Source organism: Oncorhynchus mykiss, chromosome 29 (assembly GCF_057628025.1).
Source record: "Oncorhynchus mykiss isolate SJ-2025 chromosome 29, ASM5762802v1, whole genome shotgun sequence".
In the NCBI taxonomy this organism is placed as follows: domain Eukaryota; kingdom Metazoa; phylum Chordata; class Actinopteri; order Salmoniformes; family Salmonidae; genus Oncorhynchus; species Oncorhynchus mykiss.
The window spans coordinates 8,636,124-8,650,175 of NC_143050.1; the positions used below are offsets into that span (position 1 = coordinate 8,636,124).

The 14,052-nt window shown below is 44.1% G+C and overlaps 1 protein-coding gene across 2 annotated transcripts in view; it reads right to left on the reverse strand.

Annotated features, from left to right (window-relative positions):
• pds5b (PDS5 cohesin associated factor B) overlaps window positions 1-14,052 on the reverse strand; it is a 130,450-nt gene that overhangs the window by 91,773 nt on the left and 24,625 nt on the right. Inside the window, exon 1 of one of the 2 annotated variants that reach the window (XM_036968175.2) lies at window positions 1,324-1,549. The exons of the other annotated variant lie outside the window; for it this stretch is intronic. The gene's annotated coding sequence lies outside the window, so the exon portion shown is untranslated. Of the gene's footprint in view, window positions 1-1,323; window positions 1,550-14,052 lie in introns of those variants that run through there. 2 annotated transcript variants of the gene reach the window in all.

Here is a 14,052-nt window from a genome sequence, read left to right on the forward strand (position 1 = left end):
AACAGCGACTTTTCAGTTTCCCCTCTCCACCCAGACCACTCCCAGACAGTCCTAGATAAATTCTTACTTGAGAAATTGCTCTTTGCTAAGAAGCCATTTTTTTTACATTTCATTTGGATGGAAAACAATCACAGTTAGATACCTAATGGTTACCCAGAAATGATTTGATATCGAGATTAAAAAAAACGGCTTGCAATGGACCTTTTAAGATAACTAGAGACCTTGAGTCAAAAGCCAATTCATCCATTTGCACATTTTTCAAGGGGTTTTTATGACAAGCATGTGGGAGAAACGTAATGGTTGTGCAATCATGTGCGGTAGTTCGATCAATACAGCACGAAGTTAACAGACAGAGAGAACTGTGTTGTTGACAAAGCAATGCAAGATGTATGTAGGGGGGGGGGAAGGGGACAACTAAATATGACAATATTTTATGTGTTCATAAAAGGATGGTTGGAAACATTGGCCATTTGGCAAAGACTTACCTCATTGACACATCCTACTAGCTAACCAACACGGGGGGGAAAGTCTAAATTATCGGTTCCGAATCAAATCATGCCATTCGACTTTTACCTTTAGCTCGCTAGCTAGCAAACCCAGGCTAGCGTTACAGTACACAATTCACTTCCCTTATCCAACTTCAGCCACCGTACAAAATCGAAAATATCCTACGCTAACTAGTTAACGCTAGCTAATTCACACACACACACAAAAAATGAGCAGCATGAGCAGTAGCTAATATTTTCAACATGGACACGAGGTATGCCATATGTAGTTAGCCATTCTGGCTAACTAGCTACATTAGCTAGCTACATGCAGTCGCATTCATACGGGTGAACGGCTGGCTTGTGCGTATTGTTATGGCACAGTTGTACGCCAAGGCCACTAGTTGACTGAATTGCATGTTAGTGTACTGTAGCTAGTTAACTAGCAATACAAAATAGTATTGAATAACACGCAAATCCTGCATTTGCTACTATCAATTGTATTTTGTTGAGAACGTTAAATCAACCGTGCACATATTCATTTCATAGCCATCTACAACCCCGTTGCTAGTGATACATTTACAATAAAAAATAATAAATACTGGTAGCTAAACTTGCCCCCATTCTCTAACCCCCAGTGTAAGAACAGCGGCAAGGCGGACACCGCTAGCTAGCCCCGATACGGGCAGGGAACACGGACAGCTCCGTCGGATTTGTCCCACTTTTAACTGGACAGATCCAGACAAATATACCTCCAAACAAAAACAAACAAAAATCAACGACCACGAAATATACTCCCAATTCCACACGAATAACGTTTGCTTGTGATCGTTCCTACCTTGTTTTTTTTAATGAATTGCAATGAATTGTATCCTCTCTCTCTCTCTGTCTCTTGCAGCTCTCTTCCCCCCTCCTATCTTCAAAATGGCGCCAATTTGCTCCGACAGCAGCCGTGGGCCAGAAACCACTCAGAGGGACACAGCGCCCTCTATGGAGCCACGCAGGGAACGCATCCACGGGTTGAATAATGTAACGACCCCGGGCTCGAAGGCTATTACTGTAATGACTTACTGAATATATCTCTCTATATATATATTTATATATATTTTGTTTATTATTATTTTTTAAATATGAAGGTGCACGTGCAATTCATTTAGCCATGGGACAGAGAGAACATTTAGCAGTTTTATAACACATTTAATACAGCTAATTTCCTGCTATTCTACCCATTTTGCCATAATATAATAATAATAAGTATAAACTGGGTGGTTCGAGCTCTGAATGCTGATTGGCTGACAACCATGTTATATCAGACCGTATACCACAGGTATAACAAAACATTTATTGTTACTGCTCTAATTACACTGGTAACCAGTTTATAATAACAATAAGGCACATCGAGGGTTTGTGGTTTACGGCCAATATACCAAGGCTAAGGGCTGTATCCAGGCACTCCTGTTGCGTGTGCACAAGAACAGCCCTTAGCTGTGGTATATTGGCCATATACCACACCTCCTCAGTCCATATTGAACAGGCAGTTAACCCACTGTTCCTAGGCCTTCATTGAAAATAAGAATTTGTTCTTAACTGACTTGCCTAGTTAAATAAAGGTAAAATAAATTAAATTAAATATTTCTTAATTATTGTTTCGCTCTTTTCTTTGTCTATTGTTACACCCACAAGAGCGGAAATGCAATTTTTCAGGTGAAAGACCTTACCCATGATGTTGCACAACGATTTAAGAAAAAAAACATCCCCGTTTTAGTTAAAGGTTGATATAATTGGTGTTGAAATGGGAAATCCGAAGTGGTGCCTAATGATATGTTCTTTGCCAATGTTTCCTCTATGATATGATAATACTTTTCAGTCTCCATTTCTTTTCAGGGCTGGGTTTTGTTTGCATGTTACCACCCACCAGCATGGCATTGTTAATTCATCAGAAACACCGGCTAAATTCTTCCTCTTTGTTAGCAGTGTTGCCATGTCTGCAGTTTTCCTGCAAAATTAGGCTACTTTGAAAACGATGTCGCGGGTGAAAATGTATTTTTCGTGGGTTTTTGGGCTATTTGTAAGTTGCAACGTGGTCGCCATGGGATTTCTCTTAAAAATATATACATTTCACTGTGACCTGCTGCTGACTGTCAGGCAATTGAGGAGGCAGGCTGTTGCTGAGTGAGTGGTGGGGAGGGCCGGAGGAGTGTGTGTGTGTGTGTGTTCTGTGTTGAGAGAGTAGTACAGCTACTGGCTGAGTCACGTGAGAGAGAGGTTTTCTTGTGACCTGTTGCCACAAGAAAAGGTCAACCAGTGAAGAAAAAACACCATTGTAAATACAACCCATATTTGTGCTTATTTATTTTCCCTTTTGTACATTAACCATTTGTACATCGTTACAACACTGTATATATATAATATGACATTTGAAATGAGAGAGAGAGAGAGAGTGATGTATATTATCTACCTCACTTGCTTCGGCAATGTTAACACGTTTCCCATGCCAATACTGCCCCTTGAATTGAATTGAATTGAGAGAGAGAGAGAGAGTGATGTATATTATCTACCTCACTTGCTTCGGCAATGTTAACACATGTTTCCCATGCCAATAAATCCCCTTGAATTGAATTGAATTGAGAGAGAGAGAGAGAGAGAGAGAGAGAGAGAGTGATGTATATTATCTACCTCACTTGCTTCGGCAATGTTAACACATGTTTCCCATGCCAATAAATCCCCTTGAATTGAATTGAATTGAGAGAGAGAGAGAGAGAGAGAGAGAGAGAGAGTGATGTATATTATCTACCTCACTTGCTTCGGCAATGTTAACACATGTTTCCCATGCCAATAAATCCCCTTGAATTGAATAGAGAGAGAGAGAGAGAGAGAGAGAGAGAGAGTGATGTATATTATCTACCTCACTTGCTTCGGCAATGTTAACACATGTTTCCCATGCCAATACTGCCCCTTGAATTGAATAGAGAGAGAGAGAGCATCATATGTGCATGTTGTGACAACTTTTTTACCAGTTGTAGGTAGGTTGTTTAGATTGTCATTATGGAGACCCCTATTTTACAACCCATTTTCCTTAAAACATATTAATATGCTAGAACTGATGCACATCAAGAAATAATGGAGACAAAGCACTGGAAAACGACGTTGGGCGCAGTACAGCGCATGACATAAATTCGCTTGGAGGTGGTTTAAACTGCATTGTAATGTTGACTACTTGAACAAAATGTTATCAAGCAGTGAGTTATGCATGCTCAGTTTTTGTGACTCGGGTGCTGCTGGAGTGGGAACTTGAAATGGAAGTTACTGAACTCCTTCGAGTGGTTATTTTTATGCGTAAAAGTCCTCAACGAAACTGACATTAGGCTAAATGTGAAGAATTATGCATTTGCCTCTGTTGGCCATCATATTGGCCGTGATATACGGTCTGATATACTACGGCTGTCAGCCAATCAGCATTCAGAGCTCAAACCACCCAGTGTATAATTAAGCAATAATGCCTGAGGGGGTGTGGTATATGGCCAATATACCACGGCTAAGGGCTGTTCTTATGAACGACACAACGCAGCGTGCTAGGACACAGCCCTTAGCCGTGGTGTGGGGGCTATGCTTTGGCAAAGTGGGTGGGGTTATATCCTTCCTGTTTGGCCCTGTCCGGGGGTGTCCTCGGAATGGGCCACAGTGTCTCCTGACCCCTCCTGTCTCAGCCTCCAGTATTTATGCTGCAGTAGTAGTTTATGTGTCGGGGGGCTAGGGTCAGTTTGTTATATCTGGAGTACTTCTCCTGTCCTATTTGGTGTCCTGTGTGAATCTAGGTGTGCGTTCTCTAATTCTCTCCTTCTCTCTTTCTCTCTCTCGGAGGACCTGAGCCCTAGGACCATGCCCCAGGACTACCTGACATGATGACTCCTTGCTGTCCCCAGTCCACCTGGCTGTGCTGCTGCTCCAGTTTCAACTGTTCTGCCTTAATATTATTCAACCATGCTGGTCATTTATGAACATTTGAACATCTTGGCCATGTTCTGTTATAATCTCCACCCGGCACAGCCAGAAGAGGACTGGCCATCCCACATATGCTCTCTCTAATTCTCTCTTTCTTTCTCTCTCTCGGAGGACCTGAGCCCTAGGACCATGCCCCAGGAATACCTGACATGATGACTCCTTGCTGTCCCCAGTCCACCTGGCTGTGCTGCTGCTCCAGTTTCAACTGTTCTGCCTTAATATTATTCGACCATGCTGGTCATTTATGAACATTTGAACATCTTGGCCATGTTCTGTTATAATCTCCACCCGGCACAGCCAGAAGAGGACTGGCCACCCCACATAGCCTGGTTCCTCTCTAGGTTTCTTCCTAGGTTTTGGCCTTTCTAGGGAGTTTTTCCTAGCCACCGTGCTTCTACACCTGCATTGCTTGCTGTTTGGGGTTTTAGGCTGGGTTTCTGTACAGCACTTTGAGATATCAGCTGATGTACGAAGGGCTATATAAATAAATTTGATTTGATGATTTGATTTGATTTGGTATATTGGCCATGTACCACCATCCCCCGAGGTGCCTTATTGCTATTATAAACTGGTAACCAACGTAATTAGAGCAGTAAAAATAATTACAATTATAAACTGGGTGGTACGAGCCCTGAATGCTGATTGGCTGACAGCCATTCTATATCAGACCTTATACCACGGGTATTACAAAACATTTATTTTACTGCTCTAATTATGTTGGTAACCAGTTTATAATAGTAATAAGGCACCTCGAAGGTTTGTGGTATATGGCCAATATATCACGGCTAAGAGATGTGTCCAGGAATTCCATGTTGCGTCCTGCATAAAAACAGCCCTTAGCCGTGGTATATTGTCCATAGGTCACACCTCCTCGGGTGTCTTATTACTTAATTATAAACCTGGTTCGAGCCCTGAATTCTGATTGGCTGAAAGCTGTGGTATATCAGACAATATACCACAGGTATGACAAAACATAACTTTTTACTGTTGTAATTACGTTGGTAACCAGTTTATAATAGCAATGACACCCCTGGAGTTTGCGTTATATTATGGCCAATATACCACACCTAACGGCTGTATCCACTCAGTCCGCATTACGTCATGCTTTTAACTGACTTGCCTAGTTACATTTAAAAAATAGTGAGCATTTTGCCTTTGTCAAGATAATCCATCCACCTGACAGGTATGGCATATCAAGAAGCTGATTAAACAGCGTCATCATTACGCAGGTGATAATAAGGTATAATAACAGGTCACTCTTAAATGTGCAGTTTTGTCACACAACACAATGCCACAGATTTCTCAATTTTGAGGAAGTGCACAATTGGCATGCTGACTGAAAGAATGTCCATCAGAGCTGTTGCAAGAGACTTGAATGTTAATTTCTCTACCTTAAGCCGCCTCCAACAACGTTTTAGAGAATTTGGCAGTAAGTCCAACCGGCCTCACAACCGTAGACCACGTGTAACCACGCCAGCTCAGGAACTCCACATCCGGCTTCTTCACCTGCGGGATCGTCTGAGACCAGCCACCCAGACAACTGATGAAACTGGGGAGTATTTCTGTCTGTAATTAAGCCCTTTTCTGGAGAAAAACAAATTCTGATTGGCTGGGTCTGGCTCCCCAGTGGCTGGGCCTGGGTCCCAAGTGGGTGGGCCTGTGCCCTTCTAGGCCCACCCATGGCTGCACCCCTGCCCAGTCATTTGAAATCCATAGATTAGGGCCTAATGCATGTATTTCAATTGGCTGATTTCCTAATATGAATTGTAACTCCATAAAATAGTTGAAATTGTTGCATGTTGCGTTTATATATATATATATATTTTGAGTTTATATATATTTTCTGCTGTTGTTACATTTGTGTTGGTGTTTCGTTTTGTGTCTGATGCAAGCCAGGATGTTGTAACATATCATATGTGGCGTGCATCAGGAGCAAAGTAGCCTGTCATTTCATTTCCCCCGGGAGAACATGATTTAAACTCTTAATTTTACAACCCCAAAATACCACTGCACAATGTCTATTTGCGCCTCTTCCGGAGGGAAACTACAAGTGTAATGGATGCGCTCAATGCAATGGCACTTACAAATGTAGATCCTTCAAACACCTCCAAACAGGGAAACATTTTCCAATCAAAGGTGTTATTACGTGCTCCACTAAGGCAGTAATTTATCTTATAACTTATCCTTGTGGTAAAAAAATGATGTGGGTAAAACGAAGCGTGAATGTATGAATTTCGGAGCATCGTAGCACCATTAGCTGCTCAAAGAACCCAGTTGCGGCCCAGTTTTTGGTAGCAAACCCCTCGATTTCGTCCCTACGTTATATCGGCATGGAACACGTCACCCTCCCTAGGAGAGGGGGGTGACCTCGACAATTTATTATTAAAACGAGAGGCTGCCTGGAGCTTTAATTTAAAGACCCTCGCTCCCTTCGGTCTCAATGTAGACTTTGATCTGAAGCCATTCTTGTGATTATTGTCATTTTTCTATTCATTGTAAATGTTTGTAGGCTTATGTAGCCACATTGTATCTAAGATCATATGCTATCCATTCATGTTTTTTATATGTTTTGTTTATATATGTAAATTAACCAAGGGCTCCCGAGTGGCGCAGAGGTCTAAGGCACTGCATCTCAGTGTTAGAGACGTTACTACACACACCCTGGTTTGAATCAAGGCGGTAGGTAGCCTAGTGGTTAGAGGTAGGTAGCCTAGTGGTTAGAGACAGGTAGCCTAGTGGTTAGAGTGTAGGGACGGTAGGTAGCCTAGTGGTTAGAGTGTAGGGATGGTAGGTAGCCTAGTGGTTAGAGTGTAGGGATGGTAGGTAGCCTAGTGGTTAGAGTGTAGGGATGGCAGGTAGCCTAGTGGTTAGAGTGTAGGGACGGTAGGTAGCCTAGTGGTTAGAGTGTAGGGATGGTAGGTAGCCTAGTGGTTAGAGTGTAGGGATGGTAGGTAGCCTAGTGGTTAGAGTGTAGGGATGGTAGGTAGCCTAGTGGTTAGAGTGTAGGGATGGTAGGTAGCCTAGTGGTTAGAGTGTAGGGATGGTAGGTAGCCTAGTGGTTAGAGTGTAGGGATGGTAGGTAGCCTAGTGGTTAGAGTGTAGGGATGGTAGGTAGCCTAGTGGTTAGAGTGTAGGGGCGGTAGATAGCCTAGTGGTTAGAGACAGGTAGCCTAGTGGTTAGAGTGTAGGGACGGTAGGTAGCCTAGTGGTTAGAGTGTAGGGATGGCAGGTAGCCTAGTGGTTAGAGTGTAGGGACGGTAGGTAGCCTAGTGGTTAGAGTGTAGGGATGGCAGGTAGCCTAGTGGTTAGAGTGTAGGGATGGAAGGTAGCCTAGTGGTTAGAGTGTAGGGGCGGTAGATAGCCTAGTGGTTAGAGTGTAGGGATGGTAGGTAGCCTAGTGGTTAGAGTGTAGGGATGGCAGGTAGCCTAGTGGTTAGAGTGTAGGGACGGTAGGTAGCCTAGTGGTTAGAGTGTAGGGATGGTAGGTAGCCTAGTGGTTAGAGTGTAGGGATGGTAGGTAGCCTAGTGGTTAGAGTGTAGGGATGGTAGGTAGCCTAGTGGTTAGAGTGTAGGGGCGGTAGATAGCCTAGTGGTTAGAGACAGGTAGCCTAGTGGTTAGAGTGTAGGGACGGTAGGTAGCCTAGTGGTTAGAGTGTAGGGATGGCAGGTAGCCTAGTGGTTAGAGTGTAGGGACGGTAGGTAGCCTAGTGGTTAGAGTGTAGGGATGGCAGGTAGCCTAGTGGTTAGAGTGTAGGGATGGAAGGTAGCCTAGTGGTTAGAGTGTAGGGGCGGTAGATAGCCTAGTGGTTAGAGACAGGTAGCCTAGTGGTTAGAGTGTAAGGACGGTAGGTAGCCTAGTGGTTAGAGTGTAGGGATGGCAGGTAGCCTAGTGGTTAGAGTGTAGGGACGGTAGGTAGCCTAGTGGTTAGAGTGTAGGGATGGTAGGTAGCCTAGTGGTTAGAGTGTAGGGATGGTAGGTAGCCTAGTGGTTAGAGTGTAGGGATGGTAGGTAGCCTAGTGGTTAGAGTGTAGGGATGGTAGGTAGCCTAGTGGTTAGAGTGTAGGGATGGTAGGTAGCCTAGTGGTTAGAGACAGGTAGCCTAGTGGTTAGAGTGTAGGGACGGTAGGTAGCCTAGTGGTTAGAGTGTAGGGATGGCAGGTAGCCTAGTGGTTAGAGTGTAGGGACGGTAGGTAGCCTAGTGGTTAGAGTGTAGGGATGGCAGGTAGCCTAGTGGTTAGAGTGTAGGGATGGAAGGTAGCCTAGTGGTTAGAGTGTAGGGGCGGTAGATAGCCTAGTGGTTAGAGACAGGTAGCCTAGTGGTTAGAGTGTAGGGACGGTAGGTAGCCTAGTGGTTAGAGTGTAGGGATGGCAGGTAGCCTAGTGGTTAGAGTGTAGGGACGGTAGGTAGCCTAGTGGTTAGAGTGTAGGGATGGTAGGTAGCCTAGTGGTTAGAGTGTAGGGATGGTAGGTAGCCTAGTGGTTAGAGTGTAGGGATGGTAGGTAGCCTAGTGGTTAGAGTGTAGGGATGGTAGGTAGCCTAGTGGTTAGAGTGTAGGGATGGTAGATAGCCTAGTGGTTAGAGTGTAGGGATGGTAGGTAGCCTAGTGGTTAGAGTGTAGGGATGGTAGGTAGCCTAGTGGTTAGAGTGTAGGGATGGTAGATAGCCTAGTGGTTAGAGTTTTGGGATGGTAGGTAGCCTAGTGGTTAGAGTGTAGGGATGGTAGGTAGCCTAGAGGTTAGAGTGTAGGGATGGTAGGTAGCCTAGTGGTTAGAGTGTAGGGATGGTAGGTAGCCTAGTGGTTAGAGTGTAGGGATGGTAGGTAGCCTAGTGGTTAGAGTGTAGGGATGGTAGATAGCCTAGTGGTTAGAGTGTAGGGATGGTAGATAGCCTAGTGGTTAGAGTGTAGGGGTGGTAGATAGCCTAGTGGTTAGAGTGTAGGGGCGGTAGATAGCCTAGTGGTTAGAGAGTTGGGCCAGTAACCGAAAGGTTGCCGGATTGAATCCCTGAACTGACAAGGTAAAAATCTGTCGTTCTGCCCCCGAACAAGGCAGCTGACCCCACTGTTCCCCGGTAGGCCGTCATTGTAAATAACAATTTGTTCTTCACTGACTTGCCTAGTTAAATAAAGGTCCAATGCAAAAACAAAAAAGCACAACCGGCTGTGATTGGGAGTCCCTTAGGGCAGTGCACAATTGGCCCAGCGTCGTCCAGGTTTGCCCGGTGTAGGCCACAATTGTAAATAAGAATTTGTTAAGTGACTTTCCTAGAAAGTTAACTAAAGAAAGGTTAAATAAAAAATTAAAAAATCAAGCCAGACCCAGCCATGATTACAGACATGTATAAACTAGTGACCTGCAGTGTTGGTAATTATAAACTGGGTGGTTTGTGCACTGAATGCTGATTGGCTGAAAGCTGTGGTATATCAGACCATATACCACAGGTTTGACAAAACATGTATTTGTACTGCTCTAATTACGTTGGTAACCAGTTAATAATAACAATAAGGCACCTTGGGGTTTGTGGTTTACGGCCAATATACCACGGCTAAAGGCTGTATCTAGGCACTCCGCGTTGCGTCGTGATAAGAACAGCCCTTAGCCGTGGTATATTGGCCATATACCACACCCATTCGTGCCTTATAGCTTAATTATACCCTGATGCAGCTTGTCTGTTGAAACGTTGATTATTAGGTTATTAAATTATTGCATCTGAGCTCATGGACCTAGAGTTTGCGGCTCTCCTTTTATTTTCAAGAGAACCATGGCATGGCCATGGGCTGACTTCGCAACGCAGCCGAATCTCCTGCTAGCAGCCTACCAGAGGTTGCACCGTGTTCATTACAATGTAGAAAAAAACGCATCTCTAGTCCAAACCGTTCAATAGTTAAAGGCGGTGCATGGTCATTCCGAAAGGCTACATTGGCCCTGCAGCATTTAGGGCGATACAGCATCTGCTAAAGTCAGCGTCATTCCTACTTCTTGCGCTCTCGAGCAGCACAGAGCTGTTGAGCAGAGCTGTTGTCAAGGAAGTTGTCAAGGAAGTGAATGTGTGTTCATACAAGAACTCCCGCCCCCACCTACCGTCAACCAATCATGTCAATGCAGAGCAAACGGAGCCCTCCGCATTGTTATAACATTTGAGAGGCGCACAGAAGTGCGGTATGGAGCTCAATTTGGCCTATGCGTGCCTCTGGAGGTTCTGCAGTTGCGTCACACCTACCGAACACATTTTCGGTTCAAGCATAAATTGGCTCTTAAAGATTCTTCATGGTCAATATGACATCTGTAGTGGTCTTCCAGCATTTACAGCCATGCGGCCTCTGCAGAAGTCAGAGAAAACATACTTTTTTGGCTTCCTGGAGCAGAGCAGAGCTGTTGTGAAGGAAGTTGTCAAGGAAGTGTATTTGTGTTTATACAGTACCTCCCACCCCCACCTACCGTCATTCAATCATGTCAATGTCGAGCTATACGGAGGCGCACAGCCATGCTGTACAGAACTTCTGCATGCCTCCCGAAATTGCATCACACCCTCCATAGGAAGCCTCTGACCACATTGTCAAATCAAGCATAAATTGGCTTTTAGGCTATCCATAGTACCGGAGCTTCGTCTTATCTATAGTACCAGAGCTTCGTCTTATCCATAGTACCGGGGCTTCGTCTTATCCATAGTACCGGAGCATCATCTTATCCATAGTACCGGAGCATCATCTTATCCATAGTACCGGAGCTTCATCTTATCCATACTACCGGAGCTTCGTCTTATCCATAGTACCGGAGCTTCGTCTTATCCATAGTACCGGAGCTTCATCTTATCCATAGTACCGGAGCTTCATCTTATCCATAGTACCGGAGCATCATCTTATCCATAGTACCGGAGCTTCATCTTATCCATAGTACCGGAGCTTCGTCTTATCCATAGTACCGGAGCTTCATCTTATCCATAGTACCGGAGCTTCATCTTATCCATAGTACCGGAGCATCATCTTATCCATAGTACCGGAGCTTCATCTTATCCATACTACCGGAGCTTCGTCTTATCCATAGTACCGGAGCTTCATCTTATCCATAGTACCAGAGCTTCGTCTTATCCATAGTACCGGAGCTTCTTCTTATCCATAGTACCAGAGCTTCGTCTTATCCATAGTACCGGAGCTTCGTCTTATCCATAGTACCGGAGCTTCGTCTTATCCATAGTACCGGAGCTTCGTCTTATCCATAGTACCGGAGCTTCGTCTTATCCATAGTACCGGAGCATCAGCTTATCCATAGTACCGGAGCTTCGTCTTATCCATAGTACCAGAGATTCGTCTTATCCATAGTACCAGAGCTTCGTCTTATCCATAGTACCGGAGCTTCGTCTTATCCATAGTCCCGGAGCATCATCTTATCCATAGTACCGGAGCTTTGTCTTATCCATAGTACCGGAGCTTCTTCTTATCCATAGTACCGGAGCTTCGTCTTATCCATAGTACCGGAGCTTCTTCTTATCCATAGTACCGGAGCTTCGTCTTATCCTTTCTATTTCTAACGAGGGTTGATTGAACATAACAAAACTTTGGAGATGACACAATAGATGTCAAAGTGAAAGATACTGGTTTCTCCTATCCCTCCCTATCCATGTGTGGCGAAGTTTTGCCTAAATGTTTATGACAAATCCAGCTCTGGAACCAGCCATATCCTAGCCAGTTGGCTAATCTTTTGAATACAGTGTAGCAACAAGAGATAACATTAGGTAGCTAAGGTTAGCATGCTAGCTAGCTACATTGACAGCTGTCAGTGCCCTCCTGTTACGTCTACCCGTAACATAGTAATTGTCCGAGACGCTCCAGTTAGTACGATATGTCACCATTCGTATGGTCTGTATTAATCTGTGGATGTCCATCATTCATTTCGTATGACATGTTACGAATTACAATTCTTATGATATGTTTACGAATTGCAGTTGTTACAATATGTCAAGAATTGCAATTCATACATGTTACAAATTTGCAAGATGTATGATATTTTACAAATGTTGATCTTCGCAAAAATAACTATTTAGGATGTAGCAGTTGTTATCTATAATGCTAATGCTGAAACAAAAGCTAGCCAAAGAGCCATTTTACTGGTTGAAGTTGAAGTGTTTTAAAAAAAATATATATAATTCAGTTGATTTGTGATGATGACACAAACATTTGATTAAGCAGGACATTCATACAAGCCTTGAAATCCAATTATAATCCAAAAGTAGTGTGAAATGCACCCATTATCAACATGTAAATATATGTTTTTTTGTTGTTTCTGGCGTTCTATAAGAACTCCCCCTTGTTCTGCCACCAACATGCGCGCATCGCCATCGTGCGGCAATGCTTGCAAACACAGAAAATGGTCTATAAAGAGGGGTTCCTGCAGATGCAGGAATGCCTACATGCAGGAAAGGCCCGAATCGCAGGCTGAAGTTGCACACTTCTCCCATCCTCATGCATTTTTTGGATAGGGCCAATAGAATTTTGAGGTCACGTAGAGGCAAACAATACAATAACAATCTTTAAATGTTGTAGGTCTACACCCTACCTACACATTTGAAGACAGGTAGGGTGTAGACCTACAACATGTCTTTGTGTAAATCAAACGGTCGTATGGTTTCAGTTCGCAACTGCGGCGCCCAGCCAGGCATCTTTCCTTGGCAGGTGCCCTACAGACAGCCCAAGGTGCGCACACAGTGACAGACAGGACAATCAGCCAATCCCTAGCGTCCTTTTCCTCCGTATCCAGAGGACCCGCATCTGATTGGTTGCTAAGGGCGGGGTGCTGCCATCCCTACCCAGAGAGCTGTCACCCGACCAAGGCACGACTCCGGGAGGGAAGAGAGACGAGACGAATAGATGCAAACACGAGAATCAAACCACAAACAAACAAGACCGATACACCGAGAAATGTACAAATAAACACCGGCTAAGACGCGCATAAATAAGGTAGAGTGCATTTTTGGTGTCAATTCTAGCGATGGGGATGTTTTGTGGCTGGCTTGCCTATAACAATACGAGACAGCCATGTCTCCTATCTTGTCTCGATAACACACACTGACTGTGCCACTGTACTTGGTGGCTAGGTAACCAGCTAGCTAGCGGCAACGAAATTACACGGTTTTTCACCACGAATAGCTTATTTTATCACAATCATGTAGTCAAAGAAACGCCGCCGTTGCGTTGCAGATCAACATGTCTGTAAACAATCTGATGCACCCTGTGGATATACCATTTGCTCGGAGATAAAAGATTATGTGCAAGAATAGGTGATGGGGTAGGCGGGGATGCTCAGTTTACTACGGGTCGTCGGTGTTTCAAAATGGTTGTGTCTAGGAATATAGCTAGTAGGGAATAAACACGTTTTTTTGGTGGTTCTATTAGGGTAATGTTATACTTAGTAATTCTACCTTATTTAAATCACTATTATTTATTTAGGTATGTCTGTCTGTACCACGTATGAAACATCTTCCTCCAGAATATTGGAACATAAATAAACCCGGGCATTTCGAAAGGTTACAATTCTGACCCCGAAGTTCAACTGCTCTCCCTCGCGGCC